A 20,714-nucleotide genomic window follows, 5' to 3' on the forward strand; every position below is an offset into this window, starting at 1 on the left:
ACACATTTTTCTATTTAACATCGTTTTAATTAATTTGGAAAAACAATCTTCACTTTCAAACTGTGGTTTTTATAGAAAAAAAAAAACATTTCCAAGTTGAATATTCTTTCCAATTTAATTTTCAGTTCGAATAATTTTTACAAATTTATTCAACTTATTGTATATGCAGTCAGAAAAGAAAAATATTTGTCCATTTTTGATTCGCATATTTTTTATAACTCAGTTAATTAATTTTAATTAATTAAATGGGTTAATTAATACTCAGAAATTAATCAGTCAGAGAAATTAATATAAACATGGTGAATATATATTATATATTAATATCAGTTAATTAAAAAATTAATTAAGTCTATTTTATTTGCACTTATGTAGCTCAAATTATTAGGGGATACATTCACTTTACCACGGTAACTATAACCAATTGGCTTCTTTCACGGGCACGTCTTTCTCGAAATATTGAACTTAAAAATATTTAAATCTAATTGCTGTATCATTAAAAATATTCTATAGAGCGATGAAACAAATTAACTAATGAAATCGAATTATTCATCTTAGTCATGAGTAGCTATTAAATGAATCACAAAATTATTATCATCAAAAACTGATGGAAACATTGAAAAGTGAATGTTTTTATCTCTTTCCGGTTCCACCACGTCGAATAATAAGCGCGCTGCCGCTAATGTATTTTTTCTCCCGCTTAAGTAAAACTCCCAATAAAGAAATGATTTGAACATTCACCCTTGTCAAGGCAGCATATAAAAGTTGTGATAATAATAATAAAGGAAGAAAAAAATCGATAAAAAAGGAAAGGAAATCACAGCAAGAATTCCTTGACGGCGGAGATGAAAAATCTTCGATGGCCAAGAATTCTGACCATCACCGCTGAGATCGAGGTCAACGTTGACGATTGCGGAATGGAATTACGTCCGAGAGATGCTGAGACCTCAAACGATGTAGAGAAAGAAACGAAGCCGGGTGCCTCGAACATTCACTGCGCATGCTCAGATGTCGGCTGTTTCGGTAGGTGTGTCTCCGAGAGGAAGGAGCTTAGAACGTTCGATCCCACGTGCGCCCAGTAACAGTCGAATAGCTGTTAGCTATCCGTAGTCGATCCATGTTAGGAAAGTAACCATCTGCGATTTTTTCCCTGCCACCGCTGGTGAATGTTTTCAAGATTGTCAGCGGAGTCGTTTGCTTGGTGTCGCGTAAAATAACAATTTCCATCATTTTAATAATTTCTACCTCCTTCGGTCGGTTGTTGTTCTCTTGAGATGTAAGGGACGATGTAGTCGCTTCTATCGGAATCCGGATAGGATGCTTTGCTAAGGCTCTATGTAGATTTTTCTCCCAATTTTATTTTGAGTAAATTTTATTAAGAGAAGGAGACTCATTATTGACTAAAACCTCGCATTTTTTTAATACATTGGTTGTTTTTATCTTGGGAAGTCGTTTGAAATTTAAACGTGGCGACTTTAGCCGAAATTTCATGTGAATCTTTTTGGTAAGTATCGTTATTCAAGATACATTTCCCCTCATTAGAAATTTAAGAGGAATTCTGATTTGGCCTTCTATTTAAAATTTTTTTTAATTTGATCATTATTTTAAAATATTTCTTTAATTTTTAAAAAATTTTTTCATGACATTTTTATTGTATATTATTTTTTTCAATTTCATACATTATTTTATTATTATTTTTTAAAATATTTAAGGTGAATGAATTAAAAATTTTCTGAAGTCTTGGTAAATTTGGTTTCTGAATTTTTTTTTGTAATGCAGTGTCTTTTAACTTTTATGTTATAGGAAACGAAATTAATTTTATGCACAGTCCCTGTTCCAGTTTGTAGGTGAAAGCGCGGGATATTAGAGTGGTAATGGGATTTAGGGAATTGGGGAAAATAAATAAATAAAAAATTCACGCACATTGACACATATAATTTCAATAAATACTTAGCTACACCTTTCGTAATAGCTCTGTTGAAATTTCAAATGTAACAGAACTAACTTTGCAAATGCCGGTCTTTATGCAAATACATCGCACGTTGATGTGGGAAACTCATTTAATATTATTTGTACAACGGATTACTGAAAAGAAATATTTTTTGTTTTGTTTAAGTATTTGAATTTCCAAATATTATTTGTGTGCCTGTGTTGATATTGCATATAAAAAAAAATTTCAGATTGAATCGATTGTTTTGAAATTATCTTTCGCTTTTTATTTGCATTTTAAATATTAGTGTTGAGCAAATAGCTCACATTTTTTAAAATCGAAATCTGTTTTTTATTCATTAAAAATAATAAAAATGGTTGTGTTTATTTATTTTTATCATTTTAAAGAAGGTTTTTCCTTGATGGCTGTGAGATATTATTGATAAAAATATAAATTGATAAAAATTGAATATTTAAAAAAAAATCGTGACATCAGTATCGAAGACATAGACGTCTTTTACAGAATACCTGATATGAAAATATTATTTGTTTAGATATGCTATCATTTTATTTTACACCCATTTTTATTTAATTGGATTAAATTTCACCGGAATGACGTGCCAGCTCGAGTATTGGTTATAAAGAGATTTGATTTTTTTTATGCATATTCTGTCATGAAGTTACCAAGGAGTTAAAAGGGATTTAAAGGCGGTTGCTAGGTTAAATCTTCAGAGCACTTTAGTTACAGTGACTAGTTGGCATGCGCTGGATGCTCAATTTAAGGATCGTTCCGAATACTTCATTTGTCGAAAAGCAAGAATTCGTATTTATAAATACTTTTTAATTCTTCCGATCAATTAATTTAAATAAGAATTAACTTTAAATTGATTAATTTAACATTAATTTAATACCTGGACTTTAAAAAAAACGAAATCATCTTTGAACGTGTTTATACAATTGCAAAACTTGAGAAACAGCTTTATTGCAATCTGGCAGTTGCTTTGAATTGTATTGCTGAAATAAATTTGGATTTTAATATAGAAATGCAGATGATTTTAAATTCAGAATTATTGTGGGATATTCCATAGATTCGATATATTATTGCAACGGTATTCCATAGAGTTGCAACGATATTATTTGGTCGATATGAATTTTATTTACTTTCATACAAAGACTGTCTAGTCATATAAAACATTAGTAAACGCATTTTATAAAAATGAAAAGTTCATTTTTAAAAGGAATTTCATAAAGGATTATGGATAGAAATGCCGTTCCAATTCCAGTAAATGTGTGAATTAAGCTCACATTCTTCTAAATTTTTTTATTTTTTTAAATTTAAAGTCATAGTTTCTCTATTATATTTTGTTATATGCTTGAAGGTGCAGTCATGTGTATGGAATTTGTTTTTTTTGGACATCAACTTTGTTATCTAATAATGCGATAACATTTCCCTACTGAACTTTGGAATTGATAAAGGATTCAAAATAACTTCTGATCGAATTGTTTGGCTTGCTCCTCACAACTTTGAATGTCATCAACTTAAAAATCGATATTGTTAATTTACATGTAAACTAAGTCGTATTTCTTAGATATTTAATTCAATAAAGGAATTTCCCAATTTCTTTTACGAAAGAAATGCTTTTTTTCCCCTTTGATAAAAAGTGATTTTAACCGTTCTACCACTGTTTTAAAAAGTATTTTATCTTATTAATATGATCCTTTTCGAAAATTTTTAGAACAGTTGATTTGGATTTTTTCAAATTTTTCTTGTAGGAAACCGAAATTACTTCTTTTTAATGGAGTTACTGTAATAAGCAAAATAAAATCATTAATTAATTTGCTGTTTAATTACTTTTTAATTAAAGTAACGAAATTACAACGTTAGCCTTTAAATTCCAAAAATTTACTTTTAGTTAATTAGCTCATTAAAATGTTAATAGCTCTTTTTGCAATAATATGGGAATGAATATCCTAAATTGTGAAAATAGTCATTTAATGATATTATACATCTTACTTTAATAATGTTTAAGCAAATTAAATATTTTTTGCATATAAATTATTAATTATTTTTATTTTTGTTTTTGTTTTCAAGAATATTTTAGTGAACTAGTATGAACGAGTGTCGTAATATTTTGCTGATATATAATAATAATAACAGTGATAATAATAAAAAATGTACCCTGTTTGTTGACTTTGTTTGGCATGATTGCTGTGTTTTGCAAAACTTGTTTATAAATCCGACTTTATAAATTTTTAAATTATGCGATATTTATAATTAATTTTATGAATGTAATTTTCTTTTTGGTCAGAAACATTAAAATCCATCTGCCATTTTATAAAGAATACATTTTACCGCAAAATATTAGTAAATTATAGATTCCGTATTATTGGAATTCTTCATAATTAAAGATATGCTGAAAGATTTTATTCGAATAAAAAATAAGAGAAATAAATTCTAAATTATAAAGCACCACAATTTTGAATCGCTTAATGAAAGTGATTATATATCATTGCCATAATCTACAAATTAATTCAGTAAAAAAGTACATAATTCTAAGAAAAAGAAAAAGAATAATAAATTAAGTAATAAAATAATCGTATTGTTTCATTATTTTTTAAAAGTTTTTAAGTCAGTTAATTCTGTCACAATTCTGTCAATTAATTCTGCTTAAAAAAGAATATTATTGAATACATTTTTAAGTGCCGGAAAAAAAAATCATTTTTTTTTTTTGTAAAAAAGAAAAATATATATAGAAGAATTTTTTTTAAATTCTAAAATCCAGGATTAAAAATATATATATATATAATAAATTAAATAATAAAATAGTCGTATTGTTCCATTATTATATTTTAACTTTAAGTCAATTTATTCTGTGGCACTTTTTAAAAAAGAATACTATTGAGTGCATTATTAAATGGCTGAAAAAAAAATCGTCTTTTTTTTTGTAAAAAAATATAGAATTTTTTTTTTAATAAAAGATAAATATTTTTAAATAATTGAAAAAACTGTATCAAATGTTCAAATTCCATTCCTTTCTATTTTTTTTACAGGTAAATGTTTAACATTCGCTAAAAAAGTTTTATTTGTATTTAATTTTTAAACAAAAACTGGCAGACATCTAGAGGCGAACTCGGAAATTATTTTATTTTATTTTTATGGCACATTGCCACACAAAGTTTCTCGACTCGCGGCGTGCTTTTCGTAACCGCTTACCTTACTTTACAAAAGTATTTTTTGATCTGCTTTTCAACCTAAGTCTTTCGAGAATTCTATTCTTGATCCTGCACAATGCAATCGCTATCAATTCATTATCATCGCTTCCTTCATGGACTCTTGGTTAGCGTAATAAACTTGTTGGGGTCTCAACCTATTTCGATTAGTTGAATGGATGGAAGCCATTTACTTTGGTAGCTGGAGCATATGAGTAACTCTAACAACATCTAAACTCTGCACAATTGAATTCTAGGAGTGAGCGCAAAAAGGTCCATTCAGATGCGGATTTAAATTACAAAAAAAAAAAAAAAAAAAGCCGTATTTTTAGGATTCTTAAATTCGATGATATATTTTGCAGATTGAATCGAATTTCCAACTGTAATGACAAAAAAAAAACAACCTATTATTGAATTTTATTTTTGAATTTATTGTAATATCGTAAACATTAAAAGCATGTTTTAGTGAAATTTTGAAAATTTGTTTTAATTATGAATTTTTTTCTCTGATAATTGACTTAAGAAATGATTTAAAAGTTAAAATTTGCCGAGACTTCATAAGATTCCATCCGTATATAAACATTTTTTTTTGTATTAAGAAATTTCAATTTTGTATACTATTTTTATATGTAAGAAGGCGTGTTTTTCAGATTGAGTAAAACGCCCAACTCGAATTATGAAAAAAAAAAAAAAAAAATAATGAATTTCATATCTGATTAATAACGAAACTGTATACATTAAAATCATATTTTAACACATTCACTAACAGTTGTAAATTATGGGTAGTATTCGGAATGTCATATTTTTATTTTCTGAATTAAAGTGACTTTTCATATTCGAAGTATTTATAGACCAATATCCTACTAAAAACACTTATTATAATTTGTTTTGACGAGTGTAGCCATCGTTTGCATTTTTGGTGCAGTTAAATCACATATATGCATATTATGGTTATGACCATATTGTCCGTGAATGTGTTAATGAAATTTTGAAAATTCGCTCTAAACCACGATTTTTTAAAGGGGAAAAAAAAGAAAAGAAAAAAGTTTTAAAATAAAAATTTAAAATTCATAAAAAGTCATCATAAAAAAATCCCTTTTTATATAAATATCAAAACAGTATTTTTTGCATTAAAAGTTTTTAATTGTTTTATAATATTCTTAGACAATATTTTTGTAAGTAAAATGTCTTACAAATAGTTATATTAAATATACACTAAGTTAGTGTGAAAGAACACGTATTAATGTTCTATTTAAATTATTGTTAATCTAACATCATCTAATCTATATAAGGCATTTAAGACATTTTCTCCTCTTATGGGTTTCAACATACACTCTATCACCGCAAATATTTCACTTCGTTTATTTTAGCTTTGTCATGATGACAAAGGTGTGCTATTTTAAGTGACTCTTCATTAAAGGGACATTGAAATAGAAACTAATAAATGGTGTTTCCTGTTAAAGCTGGAATGGAGAAACAGTTTATTATCCTGTAAAGAACATTTTATTACGATCCTTCTTTCCTTTATTAAAAGAGTAGTACTTTATGCAAACATTCATTATGAATTTTACGAACAAAGCTGCCATATGATGGCGACTTGATCGTTATTAGCAAAGAGAATTTTCATAAAAATGAAGCAATTTTTTTTTCTGAGGAAGTTGATTTGTTATTTTTCTTTCTTTTTGTTTCGCGTGATCATATGCATATTTTTGCTGCGGGATTATTTTTTCCTCTCATGCATGATTCATGAATTTTTTCTCTTAATAATGTGGATAATCGTGCTTTTTATAGAAATTTTATTGTCATTTTTAGAAAAATCTCTATTTCTAGTTTTTTTTTTTTTTTTGAACAAGTAGATGAGTTTCCGCTGTAAACAAATCTTCAGAAGTGAAATTAAATTTTTACAAATATTGTAATAAAATCACTACAGAATTATTATCTTAATCGATTGCTACTATTCGTAAACGTTATAAATAATTAAAATTCAATGTGCTACCACTTTAACAGTGAGTATTTCAAATACTATAGTATTTATTATATTATTGTTTTATAATTTATCTTAATTTTTGTGGTACTTGAATTCATAAAGGAAAGTAACACCGAAGTAACTTTACTTACATATGTTGATTCATTTCAATATTTTCGTAATTAAAAGATGAACAGAAAATAAACAAATTATTTTTACATTTAACTGTTCTAAAACATTTTTTTTTTTTTTTTTTTTTTTTTTTTTTTTACGATTGTGGAATTTTACTGTTACATATTATGTTGTTAAGTGTTTAATTCTGAGATTATTCTATAGTATGTTCTGTTTTTTTACACGCATTTTATTATTTAACTGGACATATAAAAAATTTATATCTTTTCTTCCAATTTTATGTTGTACACAATTCTCTTAATCATATTTTTTTTATTCTATTTATTTTTATTACAGTGTTTTGTTGTTTTTTACATTTAACTGAACATTTACGTTTGCAAAATTTAAAAGATTAAAAAAATTGCTTAATTTTTAGAACTCGGCGAATTTTATTCTTAAGAATGGTTAAAAGTATTCTTGTACTTATAAAACGTCTCTCAAAATGTTTCGTTGACAATATTAAATGTAAAATCAGTGGCAAATTTCCTACTAGGCAACTACTGAGAGGGGAATAGGGGGAGGGTGTAGTCATATGATTAAAAAATGTTTTTACCCAAATAAAAACAAATTATAATACAAATTTAGAAATTTCTGAATATTAGGATTACAGTGCGTGTTTAATATAATTAACTGATTCATTATTTAATAAATTAAAGTAAAATTAATAACCTATTTATAATATAATAAGATATTGTTAACCATATATCTGGTTTCGTTAATATTCCTTTTGATAAATATTATAAAATGATAAATATTATTGATATATTTGTTTAAAATTTATTAATACCTTATAATCTATCATCCTAATAAAATGCTTTTATTTGTAAGGAAAAGAATCATTACGAATGATTGCGAATAATTTTTGAAAAAATATATACTTCAAAATATATTATATAGTAATATTATATAATATTCTGTAATTTTTCCTCCATGATATATATACTAAAAAAATAAATCACTGGAAACATATGTATATTTCCATGAGGTTACTAAAAATGTATTAAAGCAGATAATTAATTTCAAAATAAGTAACTACGTTTTCAAAATCTGTTTTTTGCAAAAATACGATTTTTTTTAAAAATTTTATATTTAATATAATTTTTTTTAATGTTCTTACAGTTTTCTTTATACTTTTCTTTTCTTTTAGTATGTATTTCTAGTATTATGTATGTTATTTTGTAGTATTATGTAGTTATGTAGTGTAGTTATTAGGTAGTATTATTTCTAGTATCTAGTATTATGTATTTCTAGTATGTATTTTTAGTATATATTTCTTTTCTTTATAGTATGAATTTTGTTTCTAAATCCATTTTTTTCGGGGAAATTGCACTGGCTTTTATATTTACATTTTTATACGTTTTATTATGTTATTCTTTATTTTGTTATTTTATTTTATACGTTTTATTATGTTATAAGTGCTATTTTCCCGAATTTAAATTTTTATTGAAATTTAATAAATTAAAATTTAATGCATATTTATCATTCAAATTTGTTATAAAATTTTCTCATTATGTCCTGCTGTTCCTCAATCAGAGAATAAGGAGTCTAATCATTTAGAAATATTCTTTAACTGTTTTAATGTATCACAATGAGTAAAAAAAAAAAAAAAAAAGGAAAATGTCACGATATTTATTAGTCTAATCCCAATATTTAAAGTGTAGATTGGAATACAGCTTAATTTTTATTTCAGGAGCTCAGTAATATATTTTTTAAGCTACCTGCAATGAAAAAAAGCTACCTGCAATTAAGCTACCTGTAATTGAAAAAAAACCCTTTTTTTCTAATTTAAAAAAAAAAAAAACTTTTTATCATTTAACTGTTGTATTTTGGTTTCATACTCATTTTTTCAATCTTTCTTTTGTAGATTCAAAAATATATTTATTTTAGAGCGTTTTTCAAAAAATTCAATTCGACTGTAAATTACGTCAAAATTAAGTTGAAATGTGAATCTAAATTTACCAGTTATTAATAAATCAACATCAGAATCTATACTACCTGCCTGAGCCATAATGTAAAATATATGTACATTCATTGAATTTGCCTCTTCTAAATTTAAATATTGACTGATCAAAAGAAATGTGTGGTCGCAGAAAAATATTTCAGTATTCGCTCTGAAACTTATTAGGATAAATGACTAAGATAAATGGAAAATGAAAATAAAGTACTATTCATTTTTTTTTCTTACTTGAATGATTTTTAGCAAAATACATTTGTATAAATGAAAATCCACTGAAAAGTGACGAACCTTTTTATTTGAACACTTTTTTTTATTAAAACTTGTGAGAAATAGAGATAGAAAAAAAACTGTATGTTATAAATAAATTTTAGTTTGCTAAGATCAATAAGGAGAAAAAGATTCGTAATTGAAATCATTAATTAAATGCTAAATTTACCGGTTCATAAAGAATACTCGTAAAAACATTTCTTATGTGAATGCATTATAGAAGTCAATAAAATTCTCAACGTAAAAGAAAATTCAGAAGCTATTTTTGTAAAGCTAGTCTAATTTTTTCCTGGAAGACTTCCAGAATCTGTTAGTTTAGTTTTGTTAGTTTGTACTCTGTACGTTGAACTTTTCATTCCACAGAAAATTGAGGCATCCATCCCTATAATTTATTAATTACTCTTGGCATTAGTGCGTTTAAGATCGACTTTTCTCTTTGACTTCTCTTTGACTTTTCTCTTTGACTTGTCATTTAAAAGAAATTGTTGTTAAGAAATTTCAGACAGAGCAATGACAAGTTTTAATGAAATGGTTCAATAATGTATCCGTCTTGTTTAGTTTGAAATTTAATTGCATTAGTCTTTATTTCAAGGAACGTTTAACTTCGTAAATTTAAATTGCCATCGAAGGACAAAGGCTATTATTTGGACTGGAATGCCTCTCTCTATACTGGAAAAAAGAGATTCGACTTAATTCTACAGAATTAATGTGTATTTGGCTGATGTGCGGCACACTTTAAATCTGCATATAACTAATTTCAAAAATTTTCATTATTTCAAATTAGTTAATTTTGAAATAATTTTCATAATTTCAAATTTGTTATCTTCTAAAAAAATTACCACTCGAACTCCGCCTTTACTGCAACTTTTACTTTTAGGCCTATTCATTTTCCCACGGAATCAAAACGCTGAATCGGCGCATTCCTTTCAAAAACTATACAAGGCCAGAATATTTTCTCATTCTCGCTTTTCCCTCTTTTCTACCTGATTTTTCAGCTCGCTACGCTGCTTTTGCATGGCTTAGATAAAGATATCTTGACAAAATTAAAAATTGGATTATTTTATTGAAAACTTGTAGAATAAAATATGTTAAAGAACCCCTCGACTGTTTTTTAAAATCACACACACACACACACACACACACACACACACACACACACACACACACACACACACACACACACACACACACACACACACACACACACACACATATATATATATACACACAAGTATAATAAAAATCTGCAGTATCGGCAGAAGTATAATTAGATCTCCAGTATTGAAGCCGAAACTTTGAGACCAAGCTACTAAGGTCCACGAACTTTGTCTTTAACTCTTACTCCTAAAAGAGAAAGCACTGGCGATTTTCTACACCGAAATCGGTGTTAGAAAAATTTCCAGAAAACGATTTCCTGTGTTTCAGCCGATTTTAGTGTAATAATCAAAGACTTTCTACGTTCGAGCCGTTATAGAAGAGATTTATTAGGATAACTTTCTACGTTCTAACTAGTTTAAGGATTAATGCATATGAGCTCACATATTGATTTTTTCCCTTCATTTTTGTTATCTAAATGATGTATATGATATATATATGATAGTATGTATATGTATATGATATATGATAGTTTTTAATCTAAACTTGTAATTTTTCTGTTACAATGTTTCCATTTTTGATGCTTTTACCATCTCTTATTTCAATGCTTTCTTCCTATTCAAGATTGTTTTTCCACACAAGGTTCTTTTTTACAGTAATTGAAAACGTGAATTTTTCATGAATAAAATATGAAATTTGTTCTTCTTTACTACAGCAGAGAAAATTCTCTCAGCAAAGAGAAAAACTATTATTTTATTGAATGATAATCGAACTTCAAAACTTCATATGATTTCTTCGCAGCAGGTTTGTAAAAATTTCAATTTACTTACTGACTTAAAAATATAAAGTCTGATTTTAACATATTATGTTCCATTTTGTTCATTAGACCCAGTAAATAATTCACTATTTACTGTGAACTGTCTTAGTTGAATGATGATGATGACCATAATGTTAAATGTAGCAGAAACCCACTCATCGATCTGCTCATTTAGACGAATCTCATTTTAAGCCATTAGATTCCGGGCATGTTGCATGTGTTTCAAATATAAATGCACTTTGGAACCAAATCTCGAACTTATCATACTCTGATTTAAAGCCGAGTTTCTGCCACCAAAGTTATCTTAGTGTTCCTTTACTAATAATTTATTGAAGGAATCTTGACCTTTATTATTCTTGTAAAAATATTTGCTTATCAATTTTTATTTTAAGAATAATTTTATTTTTCATACTAACAATAAAGTAGAATAGTTTTTCGCTAAGCCTTTTCAAACTGATCTGTAATGTCAGGCTTGACGTTGAAAATGAAAAAAGTTAAGAAATATTTGCGAATTTATTGTTTTTGATTACGGTACTGTGGTGAAAGCTCATAAGCCAGTTAACAGCTCCGCTGCCCGAGCAATTGCTTTAGTATCATGGTCATGTTACTGGACCGACTGCGAACCACAAGGTCCCAGGTTATATTCTCACACGTCCCAATTCGCCAAATTCACTTAACGCAGCAACCAAAGTCGCCAGACTCACTTGGCGCAACAGCATCAGCAACCACTCACCCACACACCCTCGCCCTAACGCTTGGCGCTACTCAACTGGGTACAGGCCCATTAGACAACAGCTAAATACATCACCACTCAACAGCCATATCGTTCGTCTCGCCTCCGACTCAATTGATGGAGAGTCTGTGGTGAATAGCATATAAGCCAGTTAACAACTACGCTACATAGCATATGCTTTTGTATTCTGGTTATGTTACTCGACTGCGAACCACAAAGTCCCAGGTTCTATCCTCGCACATCACACATCCCCTAACTGACAAAACGATAGGAGGGGAACCTTTTTGAATAGCGAATTTTTCAGTTAAGCTATAAACATATATTACTATTTTGTATCTAATTCTAGTAATCTTTTGAGTGTGAAACACAGTTAAAACTTTATTTTTCTGCTACACAAATGTTCTTTACTAATGTTGGCTTTATTAAACCCGGTCGTTTCTCCACTGTGTTATGCTGCATAGTACATATGTGCAGGATACAAATAATTGCTGCTGCACGTATGTATGCGATTTTAGAGGCATTTCGAATTTTCCGAGTTTTGATTAATTCCAGTTTTACGTTCATGATATTCTTTCAAATCTGATAATGTATGATTTTAATTTTTAATAAAATTTTAATATTCTGATGTAATCTGGTGATGATTAGGTGTGTGCTAAAAGTGGCGTTACACTGGTAAAAAGCTCATAATTAAAATAAAAAAATAGAATTTAAATAGCTATCAAAGGACTAGCTATTCAAAAAAAATCTTTCATATGCATATTAATATGATAATTAATGGTGATTATGTTTACTTGTAGGATATTTTATTACTGCTTTAAGCGTAATACTAACTGTAGTTGAGAGATTTATTTTCAACATGTTTGGATACTGAAGCAAAGAAAGAGGGCCTTGTCTTAATATAGTAAAACATTTTTTTTAAAAAAAGTTCTTTTCACTGACTCTCTGCATATTCTTATCTTCATTCTCTCTTTGAGGCCCCGGCTCGTCGTGTTTCAAAACTCTTTTCATCTCCCTGTCGTTTTCAAGGTCATTCCGGGTGGAAATCTGAGCCATTTCTGTTTTTCGTTTGTTTATACTTTCATTTCAAATTGTCAGATTCAGCGGAGTCCAGAAGACGTCTCTTCAGTTCTTCCTTTTCAAGTTCTCTCTGCGGTCATCTTTTTTTTTTTTTTTTTCCTCCGCCGTTTACTTTCCTCTTCCTCACCCTTTTCTTGTCGTATTCTGTTTCCACACTTACAAAACCCTGTTCCTTTTCTTTTTTCCCCCCTTCCTTTTATTACTTGTTCTTTTGAATTGGACTTCGATTTTTTTTCCCCTTTTAAAAGTTTTCTCGAAACCGTCTAAGTATCGAAATAGGGTTAGAATTATTTTTTGAGTGTAGTCTTAGAAATGTGCATCGCTAAGCTCGAAAAAGATATTGGCAATACTATATATATATATATATATATATATATATATATATATATATATATATATATATATATATATATATATATATATATATATATATATATATATATATATATATATATATATATATGTGTGTGTGTGTGTGTGTGTGTGTGTGTGTGTGTGTGTGTGTGTGTGTGTATGTGTTCATTGCTCGCCATTGTTTTAGTGAGGCATTTCGTATTATATGAAAAAAGAAAAAAAAAACTTCTTGAATATGTTTGTGAACAGCTCGAATCCTTTACTTGCATATTATATATATTAAGAGAAGAAATCCAGATTTGCTGAATAAGCTGTGAATCCAATTTTTATTCTAAATGGCGCAACCCTTTCCTCTGGTGTGTCGTCGAAAGAAGAATAAGAAATGATGAGAAAACAGTTTTCTCTTAATTCATGTAAATACGTGAAAACAATTTTGCAATGAACGAAAAAAAAAAAAAAAAAAGAGGATTAATTTTCTGTTAGAGAACAACAAATTATGAAATATGGACAATCATCTTCATGTCAATAGTATAATGATTCTTGATAGAAACTGCTTTAAGGGTTATTTGCAACGTATTTTATTAAACAAATTTTTAAATGTGACGCCACAAAATCACACAAATTATATTAAATCTTAAAGGAACTATATAATTTAAAAGCATTTCTCATTTTCTAAATACTATTAGATACATTTAAAAGGATAAGAATTTTACTAATGATTATATATGATATTTAAAAAAAAAACGGAGATTTTCATTTAATTGCGAATTATTTTTTGTTATTAATTCTGTAAGCTTTAGATGTTAATATTAGTTCGTAAAGAAATTAAATAAATTACAATGAAATATTAGCAGTTTTTTTCCAAATTCGATTGCTAGTTTTACTATCGATAACCTGTGTTTATTGTTATTTATATGTAATTATTTTGAACATAAATTGAAAAACGCATTTTTGATTATTTCATAATAAATTAACAGAACCCACAAAGTGTTTCAGAAACTGGTCCATTACATATTGAATGCTAGCGAAATCAAAACCACAATAACCGAATATAAAGCTATGATAACGAAATAAATAAAGTCGTACTGATTTTGTGCTTTTATTCTTCTTCTTTGCGCTTAGTGAACTACAGACGATAAAAATCTAAGCAAATAACATAATGAAATAAAAAATGAAGGTGCTCTAAAGAAATCAAGGAGAGACTATTAAATCTATTTCGCCAAATTTATATTTTCAATCTAAACAGTTAGAATGCTCTGCTGATTATAAATTTTGTAAAAACATTTTCATTACAGTCACAATAATTTATCCGCAGTTAAATGTTTTTTAGTATTTTCTTCATAGTGTTCTTGATAATAAATACTTTGATGAAAATACTAAAGCATTTAAACATTTAGATTAAATATTATTTACTGTCTGTACTGAAACATGAAAACCCTCCGTCCTTTTGATCGTGCGTCAAGAGGCTTTGATTTCATTAGTATACTGGTGAGTTGGAAAGATTGAGGAAGAGATTTTCGCATTCATTTAGCATTACGGTAAACCCTAATTATCACCTGAATCAGCAAGTGTAACTGAAGAAAATTTGTTCAATTGTGCTAGTCGTAATAAAAATAAATACGCATTTCGAATGAAATAATACAAAGCCGAAATGACCAAAATTCTCTGCATGGAAACACATATAACGGAATGAAAGTCAAAGTCTAATAGAAAATACTCCGGAAAATGTACGTATCTTATCCCCTGCATATTAACCCTTTGTAAGGTAAAATTGACCAAAAGCGATGGTCTCGGGTTCTTGAAACGAACAATATCGAAAATATTTACAGTATTTTTCTTCAGTTTTGGCAATGCAAATGTTAAAAATTTTTTTGTGCGCATCTATCTTATTTTATGTCTTTTCATACTAAATTGAACTGAATCGTGTATATATATATATAAAGCACCTAGTTCTGTTTAACACATTGAATCCTAAATCCTAAATTTCACTTTCGGGCACATGTCAAATTTCCACTAGTCGTCTGGTTACATTTAGGAATTATTTTTTTTTTCGCATACTAACAACATACATTAAATAAAAAGTCATTTCAAAAAAGTTTTGTTATGGATTCAGAAAGGATAAAATATCGAAGTTCATAAAACTTTCGTAGTCGAATTTTATATTGATTACAGTACTTTTTCTGTAAGTACTTCATGATAAATTATTATGAGTTGTTTGCGTTTTAGAAACCCAAAGCCATTTATAAAAATGTAATCGAAAATGCATGTGAGTTAGAAGGCCAAATTTTTTATTGTAGTGGAAACAACGTTTTAAAAATAAAATTATTGAGAAGAGGATTGTTTCTAACTCAGTTTTATTTTCTTAAGTGCTATTTATACTTTTATAGCTTTATTTTATCGAAACTCATCAATTCTATTTTTTAAAAATATTGACAGAATTTGGTTTATTCTAATATAATTATTTATATACAATTTTAATTGAATATTCATGAAAAATCTTTACAAAAATGGCCGTTGCATTTATTAAATTGCATGAAATGATAGAATCTTTGATTTTCTCGATAAGCATCTTGAATCTTTTTTTCATAAAATAAAATTTTCATTCTCTGAATTGAAATTTTGTTCTCTGGATTTTATACTTCGAAAATAATTTCTTTGAAATATTATTCCAACTATAATTTATCTTTTGCTGGAAAGGATTATTAACTGTTTCATTTTGAAACTATGCTGCTAACAAAATTTACAAAATCCACTTGGTCCAAGGAAGAAGGGAAAGTATCTAACTTTGCGTATTTCATCAGTAGTATGACTGGAAAATGAAAAAAAAATATTTCATTCAATGAAAATTACCTATCTATTCAATTTTAAATATCATTTTGAAGTATGAATACGGAAAAGAGAAAGAAAAAAAAAAGGCCTATAGTTTTAATTTCACTTTTATTTTAAATCAATTTTTTTTTTAATTTTGTCTTATTTGTTATAAATTTGTAGAAAGTTTATTGCGTTATCGATTCCGCGAAAATCATGACGTCATATTGAATGCTAATTCGAAATATATTTTTATACACATTTAAAGTGTTCTTCAAAGAAATGCTAATATCAGTATATGTGTTATTTAATAATGTTTCTATCTATCTATATATATATGTAATGATATTTTAAAATATAATTTAAACTTCATTAATTTCCTAATTTTTAGCCCAATTCAGCACATATTAACTTCATTCTAAAATATTCTTTATTTCCTGATTCCATTCCACTTTTTCTGTTTAATAAATGCAACAAAAAGCTCTGTAAAAATGCTTTTGTCAGCTGTTCCCACGTTCAGAGTGAAGGGATAAAAAATTGCTGACCTAAACAATCGACACGTGTAGGAAATCCCTACCAAAATCTGACAGTATATATTCACAGGGATAAAATTCTCATTAGCTTTTTCTCACTTTCACTCTGTGTCGTTCTGTGTTGATGTGATCGTCGCTTATGCTTGTACAACACACACACACACACACACGCACACACACACACACACACACAAACATCAGATTTAGTTTTTTTTTTTTTTTTTTTTTAGAAACCTGACAGGATTATTTTCTTATTCGTTTGATAAATTATGGATTAATTCATTCTATTTAACGCAATTTGTATTCTAAAAAGCGTTTATATGTTTCATTCCTTTTTTACTTTTTCGTTTCTGAAATAATCAAAGAAAAAGTATTTTAATCATCAACAAATTTGAACTCCAGATTGTGGTCTCCACATTCCACATTTTAGACCTTCCACAGTCCTCCCCCCAAATACACACACACACACACACACACACACACACACACACACACACACACACACACACACACACACACACACACACACACATTCATCAGAACACACATCATTCACACAGAGATAATAATGAAACTTGCCTAAAAATAAAATGCTCTATGACTCGAAACATCAGAAATTTGTCTGAACTAATTTAGTATAATATAAATATATCTAAATATAAATTTTACAAATAAAAGTCAGTGTGGATATTTATGTTTTCATCCACATTCTCTGCCATTATCCACATCTCATCCTAATCGACTGAGTCGAATTCTATACTTATTATTTAATACAAAATAAGGAATACTGTTAATTTTGAAATTGAAAATTTAATAAAATATTTAAATAATTAAATAAAAAACGAAATTTTGTAACTGTTCCTCAGTAATTTCGGAAGAAATTGCTTCACTAGAGTTATTTTGATGCCATGTTAAAATACAAAATATTATCATTTCAGTTATACCAATTTCATTTCCGTGCAGTATTTATTATTTTGTCAAAATTTAATAAATCATTAAATAGATGCAGACGATTCTGAAAAAGAAATTTTTTTCATAATCGTTTGCTACGCTACAGTAAAATTTTGAACAACTATAACTTATTTTCAAAACTGTTTTCGGCAACACTTTTTAATGGTTTTAAAAGAATTCATGCAAACAAATTGTTTCCAGGATACATTTTCAAAATTCTAGAAGAGCACTAAAAGAAAATTTTTAAACTCCTTATATTAAGAACAATTATTAATTTGATCTATTGATATGTAGAAAATCGTCTGATTCGGCTCGTATTTTTATTTTGAATATAAAAAAAATTCAGACATGAAAATGATTTTTTGTTACATAATATTTTATACTTAAGAAGTTTTAACTTTAAAAATATTCGACAGTATTTAAAACCCGTGGAAGTCCGGGTATATCAACTAGTAAGCAATAAACGAGGACATATTTGCACAGTCAGTTCAGTTCAAGTTATTTAAAAATATATCATGACTACTTTCAATAAAGATAGCACAGCCATTCAGCTTGTTTCTTCTTATAAATTTTTATAGTCATATCACTGAATGAGACATACTTATATTTCTTTAGAGACATCACGCATTGTGGATTTGTTTGTCAGGACGTCTCTTAAAGTAATTTCAATCAAAACAATATATTCTTCAGGCTACTTCAAATGTTGTTTTGTGTTTTATTACCTTGTATATTTTTATAGTGAAAAAACCATTACATTAAACTTGTTGCTTTTAAACCAATGCAAAACGTGCTTGAAGAGTAAAAGAAAATAACAGGAAAACAAGTTCTTATCACTTTTTTTTGTTCCAATGTATAGTGATGCGAATGTTAATATTCTTTTGTAAGCTTGTCTTTTTTTTAAAGCTGATTTATGTACATAAAGGCATTAACAGTTTATTATCATCATGTATATGTGTGATGTTAAAAGCTATTTGCAATCAAACCCGATTTCAGTAAATGATATAACTAAGACATCGTTACGTTCTGTTTTTTTTTCTTTCGCTAACATTGTATTGATATATCTATAAATAATAATTTGATGTTTGGTTTATTTAAAGATCACCAGAAGAATTGATCTCTCTGAGATTTGTATGGCATTGGCTTACAATAATTATGAAATATTAACCTTTACGGTGAATTTAACATTTTTACTGAATCTGCAATCCTCGGCAAATGTTTTGGCAGTTGATCCATGGTATGCAGTTAATAAATCCAATAGTTGAATTTTTGTTTTAGACGCATTTTTTCCTACTAAATAAAACCGAAACTTGATTCAGAACCACAAGTATAGTCACAATATAACTTATCAAATTTGATATACTTAAGTCATTTCAATTTTGAGTTATAGCGTTTACTTGCTTCTGAAAGAACAAACCGATAGACGGTGAACCCCTTGTTGGATTTGACTCACAATTTAATAGGTATCTGTCCTACAGATGTGTACCGAATTTTAACCATCTGTCTCTCTTCATTTTATAGTTATCATGTTAATTTATATTCGAAAAATTACCTTTTTAAGCTGTATATAAGTAAGAAGTATTTTATCAAATGCTTTTTTATTGTTTTCTGCCTTTCTATCCAAACTGCGCCGATGTTTGGTCATAATTTCACCAAATAACTTTTAAAATACGTTCTAAAAAATTGAAATATTTCCATAACGATTAAGAAAAAGAATAAAAATTTGATATTCAGTTAACCATGTCCTTTCTCCTATCCAAAACTTATACATAAATTCGTTAGAAAAATAAGACCAATTCACAGAAAATTACTAAAAATTTACGACAATCCTGCTTTTTATTTATTCACTTAATTCTTATCCAGAAGAAAAAAATAAAAATATTATATTAAATACAGCGGAACTAATCGCAAACCAGGCTTAATCAATCAAATGAATCAGAATTTTAATGAGGTCAAAAATAGAGAAAGTTATTTTTTGAAACTACGTCTACATTTATTTATAATTTCATCCGTTTTAAAATCATCGAACTGAAACGACCGTAATCATGATGAAATTTCATTCAACGTTCACTTTTTCGTACACGAGTATTCATTCAACGTTCACTTTTCGTTCACGAATATTCATTTTATGTTCACGAGTATTCACTCAACGTTCACGTTTTCTTCCACGAGTATTCATTCAACGTTCGCGAGTATTTACGGTTCATAATAACATGAATTGTGTACCTAATGAAAAGTTCGGAAAAAGAGGCATTTAAACTCTCATAAGTAAACAAACATACTCTGTAATTCAGTAATGTTCTGTTATTTAATAATCTATAACAAAGGGAAATAATGAATTCCTCGAAAACATTTATCAAAACATACATACGTGGTCTGTGAATAATTAGTTTGGAACTAGAATCTTTCTTCTCTTATTTAATCTTTTTTATATTTCTCGTCATATTTTTTTCTGTATTTTATTTTCTTGTATCGAATTATATAAAGACAGAATAAATAAATAAATAAATTTAAAAAAATCAGTTTGAGATTTTGATGAATGTCTGCGTTTCAAACTTCTCTGAATCCGAAAAACATGTTTTATGAAATTATGACTGTCACAGAATCTCAAAGTTGAGTTAGTTTTCAGTTAGACGAACAAAATTTAGAATGTGATCTTTATACCAAATTTATAGATTTCTAGTAAATTTAGGAGGAATTCCATTCACGGAAAATCTGCTTGTCTTGTTGCCAGAATACAATTCAACATGATAATAACATAACGAAAAAATCTAAATGAATAAAATTTGGTATACAATTTTAGCATCTAAAATGTAGTTTTATATCAAATTATGTCCCAAATTTGTCAATGT

The 20,714-nt window shown here is 27.7% G+C and overlaps 1 protein-coding gene across 1 annotated transcript in view; it reads left to right on the forward strand.

Moving 5' to 3' along the window:
* Positions 1 to 1,043: 1,043 nt before the first annotated feature.
* LOC129964107 (5'-AMP-activated protein kinase subunit gamma-1-like) overlaps positions 1,044 to 20,714 on the forward strand; it is a 190,033-nt gene continuing 170,362 nt past the window's right edge. Inside the window, exon 1 of the mRNA XM_056078790.1 lies at positions 1,044 to 1,501. The gene's annotated coding sequence lies outside the window, so the exon portion shown is untranslated. The remainder of the gene's footprint in view (positions 1,502 to 20,714) is intronic.

Source organism: Argiope bruennichi, chromosome 3, assembly GCF_947563725.1.
Source record: "Argiope bruennichi chromosome 3, qqArgBrue1.1, whole genome shotgun sequence".
Classification (NCBI taxonomy): domain Eukaryota; kingdom Metazoa; phylum Arthropoda; class Arachnida; order Araneae; family Araneidae; genus Argiope; species Argiope bruennichi.